Raw genomic sequence first — 7,479 nt, 5'->3', positions numbered from 1 at the left:
GAGCGAACTCCAAGGGCCCCTGCTCCCCGTGGTACCAGAATTAAGTCTCCGGTCAGACCTCGTAGCCGAAACTACTACCAGTTGAGCATCCATACTGCTCTGGACTGGTAACCAGGGGCTAGACCCCATTCACTCCACACAATCACTCATCTTACACACTAAAAGCTAACCCTAACCTTCAGTTAAACGCCTTCGCCGCTTAAATAACTCACGCGCAAACATTCCTAACTGTTCAGTATACTCATTGCTAGAAACTACATTACCTACACATAAACGTCCGTCTGTCCAACTAATCCCCACACCCCCAATATTCCTAATGTCTGAATACATCGGGCATTCTGCAATAACATGCACCCAATCCTCCATACGTGCCCCACACAAACACCCCGAACTATCAGAAAGGTGCCTCCGATACAAAAATGCATTCAGAGGCCCATGCCCCGTTAACAAAAATCCCAGACTCAAACAAAATCTGAAGTCTGGGTTACCCTCAACAAACGTTACATCCCGGATGTATTCATATGCCACCCGACCCTTAGGGCTATTATCCCAACGGTCCTGCCACCTACGCCTAACCTTTAAATCCAGGAGCCTCTTGCTCTCTAGATAACCCACCCTCTCAACATCAATACCATCTGTCCAATCTGTCCGCAGCATAGAAACACTCAAGCCCCTTCTTAATCTGAATGTAACAGCACGCTGTATAACAATCAGATCAAGAGGGGGTGCACCCAACAACACTTGCATTGCATCCGTCGAAACAGTACGACAAACAGGCAAACATGCAAGCATCATGCAACGTTGCACCGAGAGGAGTTTTCGGCGACCAGAGACCGTCATCGCTGATTCCCACCATACAACAGCCCCATAAGTGGCACAAGCCACAAACAAGCCACGATATATGGTGCGAACAGCACGGCGTCCAAGGCCCCAATCACTCCTCAAAATGCGTCGCACTTTGCCAACAACTGCCTGCAGCCGCTCACCCACACGCACCAAATGTGGGGTGAAACACATTCTTTCTCCTCCCCCGACCGTTCTAACTCAGACCGCGATCGACCCTCAACGAGAAGAAGAAGGTCGTCCGCATACGCACAACATTTACAGAGGGGCTCGAGCTGTCCAAGCAGAGAGTCCATCATAAGGTTCCAAATATATGGACCGCAGATGGATCCCTGCGGGCAGCCACGAACCACTCCAATTTCAACACTTCCATTCATACTTACTAGAGAAGCTTTTCTCTCCGAAAAGTAACTCCGCCAAAGAGTAATTTCCGGACAGCCAAGCTCCTCCAGCCGCTGCAAAACTCTATCCCACCTTAAATAATCAAACGCTCCCTTGAAGTCAACAAATATGCCAAGGACATATTTGTTGACATTCTCCTTAACAACACTCTGAACATAAAACCAAGCATCTTGTGTACTGCGTCCTTCCCTGAACCCATACTGCCTATCCGACCATATACCCCGCGTTAGCTCCTGAAGCCGTTCCACCATAACTCTTTCCAATACTTTTCCAAGTACTGGAAGAAGACTGATGCCCCGATAAGAGCGAGGATCACTCCTGATCTTAATAGGAGACTTCAGGAGAGGTACAACCCTAGCAATTTTCCACTCGCGTGGAAAATAACCCTCCCACACGCACTTATCATAAATGGCCTCCAAGTATTCCGGAATGAACTTCCACAAGCTTTTACACATCTCTCCGTTCAAACCATCAAAACCTGGGGACCGTTTAGACCTGACCAGGCCAAAGGCATACCCCAACTCCCCATCATCTAATGGAGGGACAGGTACCTCCTGTGCTTGGGGTACCTGAACCTCCGCCCTGGGAAAGAACGCACCTAATAGAACCCCCGCACACTCTCTCCACGTAGATAACACAGTGTCACCTACGCAAAGAGAGGTGATATCATCTCTCTTACGACCCCTGCAGATCTTATAGATCTGACCCCAGGGGTCATCCCTATTTTCACTAACAAAATTTCTCCATTCATATTCTTTGACCCTAACTAACATATCTTTATATTCCCTAATTTCACAACAAAAATCATACCTAACCTGAGCTAACCTGTCTGAATTGGACCGTCGAGCGCGTTGAAACTTTCGCCTCAATCGCCTGACAGTCCTCCTCTTCAAGGTTAACTCACGCGTCCACCATTTTATTTTCCTAAGCTTAAAACTTTCACACTTCTTAAGTTCCCTATCATTAACAACCCACAATATCTCATAAAGACGAGCAATCTGCTCATCAACCCCCAAGCCCTCAAACTCACTAAGCGGTATTTCCAATACCGCTTCCCTAACACACCGTCCATATTGGTTCAAGTCAATACCAGAGGTACGCCATCGCCGCAACGGACTTACGAACTGTAAAGGGGGGGACTGAGAAGAAACCATAATTTGAATCAAATTATGATCACTCAATCCCCACCCTCCCTTAATTTCCCACCCAACACGAAACACTCTATTTGCTGCCTCGTTCATCAAAGTCACGTCAATGTCACTGACACCCCTAGGCCCATCAAAAGTATACCACTCGCTCGGCTCGTTTAGAATGTGAAGGTTTTTACCCACAACCCATTCACTTAATACCACTCCACGACTGTGGCTTTGATATCCAGACGAATGCCGGGATACCTTACTAAACCACATCGAAGACGTAGCATTCGCGTCCAAGCCAAGTATAAGAGGACTACCACTCGCGAGTAGTAGTACCTTATCCATATAACTCAGATAAGGCTCTAAGGGCTCACCAAATTTACAATAGATACTAGCAACAAGTATTCTACCAAAGCCCCCCTCTACAGAAACACATACACCCAGTTGTGAGGAATCCACAACTACACAATCATAGTTGGGATCACTCACAACAATTGCAGCATTAGCCCTAACGTCCAAAAAGACCCTGAAACCAACCGGAAAACCTCGAACCACACCATTGGTGGCGTAGGGCTCCTGGAGTAAGGCAATGCCGCACCCCCCCTCAGTCATATACCCCCCCAACTCGCACATTACGGCATACGACCCCTGACAGTTTAACTGAATAATCCCCCCCCTCAGTGTCTGGCGAGGGCGCGCTCAACAATCCCACAATATATCGGGCAGACAGCCGACATCATAAAATGCCCCGCTGGCCTACCCTTGAATGCACAGTTACGGCAATGGATTGCATTGACGCAACTGGCAGCTCTGTGGCCTTCCTGACCGCACCTCCGGCAGACATCTGATTTGGCCCTACACTCAGCGACCCTATGACCAAAACCCATACACCGGAAGCAGCCAGCAATGGGGTTATCCGGTCGCACCCGGAAGGAGAACCACTTGATGTAGCACCTACCTGCCTCCAAGAGTGCGGACATCATTTTGTCCGTACCCTCAAGAACAACATTAGTGCTACCATCAGGAGCCACCTTCCAGGGACGACTGACCATCCTTACTTCCGACTTCTGGGACGCCGAGCTAAATTCTGGAAGGTTCAACCGGAGAAGTTCTTCCATGAATTCCTCATGGGGGATCTCCGTGTAAACCCCCTGAACCACAACCCGAGGACCCAACTTCCGGTTGACACTCACGTCTAACCCCACCTCCCCAAACTTTGCGTTAGTCGCCACTTTTTCCCTCTCAGAAACAGAAGGTGTGCGGATCACCGCTCCACCACCCTTGATAGGCTTCACCTCATGGATCCTCACACCGAGTGAAGGACCCACCTCCTTAACTACCTTTCTAATTACTTCCTTAGAGGAAGTTGCAGGCCCCTTGCTCCTGACCACAACAGACCAGGTTTCAACAGGCTTTGGCGCCACCGGTGCAATCGCCTCCAGTACAGGTGCTGGGGGCGGAGGCATCGGTGCCGATGGAGCCGGCATTGACCTGCTCGGTGGCGAGGAGTGTCCCCCACAGCCTCCTCTAAGGGCATCAACTTGCCCGCGAAGATGGGCATTCTCGGTAATAACCGTCATTAGGAGTGCTTCATATTTAGAAGCAAGCTCCATCAGCCCCTTCACGGTTTCCATCTCAAACTTCTTGTCTCCAAAGACCAACCCGCTTAGCTCCCCAGTAATCCTCTTAACAGCACCAACATGGCTTACCGCACTACCACCACCAGCAACAGCGCCCTTGGCTAATTCACGGTTGCCACCCTTATTATTTTTCTTCTTCACCATGTTGGAACTAACACCTATTTCTTTTTCACACTCACTAACACGCCTAACACCTCTTGCAGCCTTAACCTCACCACCTTTATCAACACTCATCTTAGTGTCGCCCCCCTTCTTAACTGTGTCAGCAGTATCCCCTGTCTCACACGAACTACTGCTTTCACTGGAGTCAGTGAAGCGCACAAAGCCCCCCGATTTCGCCAAAGGTGGTGACCTCAACCTAACCTTTCTGCGCACCGGTGACCCATCAGTAGATGACACTGCACTATCCTCACCGGATGACGCCCCTACAACCATTTTTGCAGGCACAGACCCATCGCTCTCAGCAAGGGACTTAACCTTCCTCCTCCGTGGGGGAGGCATCTTCAACCTAGATCCCCTACCAGGCAGGCTGATCCGCCGGTAAAAAACACTGGCGCAGAAGCCCCTGTTCCGGAAAGATCAAACAGTCGCTTACCAGGCACGTGCGATTGAACGCACTGAAGAAGCTAACTCGCGCGTAAACCCGCTCAATAGCAGTTACCACCCAAACAGTCGATTATCGCGTTATCGCAGGGACACAACTCACACCTCCAGCCAAAGGCGTGGAAGAGGTCACTCAATTAACCGCCGGACAGAACAAAGTCCCCGTAACGGTTGCGAATCGACCGATGTGACGTTGTATCAATCGCACCGTGGGCTAAAAGTCAACCACTATGACCTTAATTCACCCTGGAGTCAGCGCCTCCAATACTAGGACAACCACTAACACCCTAGAAGCAAAACTGGCGAAATCCCCTAGAAAACAGCAGCAACTGAAAACCAGACACTCAACACAGCACTCCTGAATAGGCCACCCAAGCCAAAAACACCACCACGGCACAGTCACTGAGACTACGGACGGGCCCGCCTACAAAACCTAATCTACGAATCTAATCCAAAAAAAAAAAAAAAAAAAATTTAAGTACACACTCAACTAACCCTACACTCACCCACAAGCAGGCGTTGTAATTGCCTGCTACGAAATTTCCAAAAAAAAAAAAATTTTTTTTCCCAAAAACCACTTTGAATAAATCTACCTGCTACCTACAACCAAACAAATGCCCTAAGCAAGCGTTGAAAGGCAAAAGCCTGCTATCCCTAATAAAAAACTAATACCAGCTAGAGTGCTCGTATACACAATTACGTGAACACTGAAAACACCTGCTGTAACTAAAAACCTACTTGCAGTTAGCAGGCGTTGAAATCCTAATAAAAAGTCAAAGCCTACTAACGCCAAAAAAAACTAACATAAGCAAGAGTGCTCGTATACACAATCTCGTGAATACTAGAAAAACACCTGCTGTAATTAAAAGTCTACTTGCAGTTAGCAGGCGTTGAAATTCCGATGAAATATCAAAGCCTACTTATGCAAATAAAAAACTAACGCAAGCTAGAGTGCTCGTACACACAATCATATAACACGAAAAAACACTTGTTTTATTTAAAAGCTACTCGATAAATTCACAATTTCTCAAACAAAAACTCGTAAATTCAAATATATATACTTACATATATATATGGCAAAGCCCACTACGGCAATTTTGTGTGAGTTTTCGAAAAACCACTTCACACTACCAACACATATGCACGTATACACTCTCACTACACCGACTCTACACTGAAAAATTCACAAATACTCACACGACCGAATTAAAAATTCAAATTATGCGCTAGCACGTCTGCTCGCTATGAATGCCTACGAATGAGTGAGTAGATAGGGACAACTTTCGTTGTAGATTTACGTGAGTACCTGCCGGCGACGGCCTTACCTCACGGTGTTCAAAACACAACGGATCAATACAATGCGTTGATCAGCGCCCCAAACAAAACGAGCTTATGCAAGTATTTATTTGGATACCAGTGGCAGTGTGTCTGGGTCCACACTACCATCTTGGTATGATTCGAGGCCGACCTAAAACCTCTTCCGTTTTCGGGTACGGCACCCAGTTACTTGTGTAACTTCTTTTTCGAACTGAAAATTCAGTTCTTCCAGCATTTAGGTTTAAACCACAGCCACCACGATACTCCCCAAAGGGCCGAACCCAATGAGCAGATTGAACAGAAGTCCAAGGGCTTTCTGCTCCCCGTGGTACCGGAAAGTCTCCGGTCAGACTGCGTAGCCTAAACTACTGCCAGTTGAGCTACCCATTACTCAAATGACTGGTGACATTTGTCGCTTGAACTTCAAATGTCTTTTTATTTGCTTTTTCATTTAAAGTGTTTCTAATATCAGTTCAAGCTGAGTATTATAGCACTATCACTCCATATACTATGCTGATATTACTGGGCAAAGAATATAATAACAGTCATAGTGCATATTGGCTTTTAGTCGCCTTTTACGACAGGCATGCCTTGCCGCGGGCATATTCTTTCCCCAAACCCGCAGGGGAAAGTAGATAGGGACAACGTCCGGTGTGTTTAACGTGAGTACCTGCCGTCGACGGCCTTATCTCACGGCGCTCAAAAGCACAGCGTATCAATACAATGCGTTGATCAGCGCCCCGAAAATGCTAGGCATTTTTCAGTACCGATTGGTAGTGTGGGATGGACACACTACACACCTTGGTAAGGTTCGAGGCCTATCTAAAACCTCTGCCGTACTTTGGGTCCGGCACCCGGTTGCAATGCAACTCCACATTGAACTGACAAAACGTCAGCTCTTCCCGCATTTGGGTATAAACCACAACCACCACGATACTCCCCGAAGGGCCAGTCCGCACGAGCAGGTTGGAGCGAACTCCAAGGGCCCCTGCTCCCCGTGGTACCAGAATTAAGTCTCCGGTCAGACCTCGTAGCCGAAACTACTACCAGTTGAGCATCCATACTGCTCTGGACTGGTAACCAGGGGCTAGACCCCATTCACTCCACACAATCACTCATCTTACACACTAAAAGCTAACCCTAACCTTCAGTTAAACGCCTTCGCCGCTTAAATAACTCACGCGCAAACATTCCTAACTGTTCAGTATACTCATTGCTAGAAACTACATTACCTACACATAAACGTCCGTCTGTCCAACTAATCCCCACACCCCCAATATTCCTAATGTCTGAATACATCGGGCATTCTGCAATAACATGCACCCAATCCTCCATACGTGCCCCACACAAACACCCCGAACTATCAGAAAGGTGCCTCCGATACAAAAATGCATTCAGAGGCCCATGCCCCGTTAACAAAAATCCCAGACTCAAACAAAATCTGAAGTCTGGGTTACCCTCAACAAACGTTACATCCCGGATGTGTTCATATGTCACCCGACCCTTAGGGCTATTTTCCCAACGGTCCTGCCACCTAC

Source organism: Bactrocera oleae, unplaced genomic scaffold (genome assembly GCF_042242935.1).
Source record: "Bactrocera oleae isolate idBacOlea1 unplaced genomic scaffold, idBacOlea1 ctg00000009.1, whole genome shotgun sequence".
NCBI classification, from domain to species: Eukaryota; Metazoa; Arthropoda; class Insecta; order Diptera; family Tephritidae; genus Bactrocera; species Bactrocera oleae.
The sequence above is the reverse complement of the archived record's forward strand: the minus strand, read 5'-3'. Positions refer to the sequence as shown.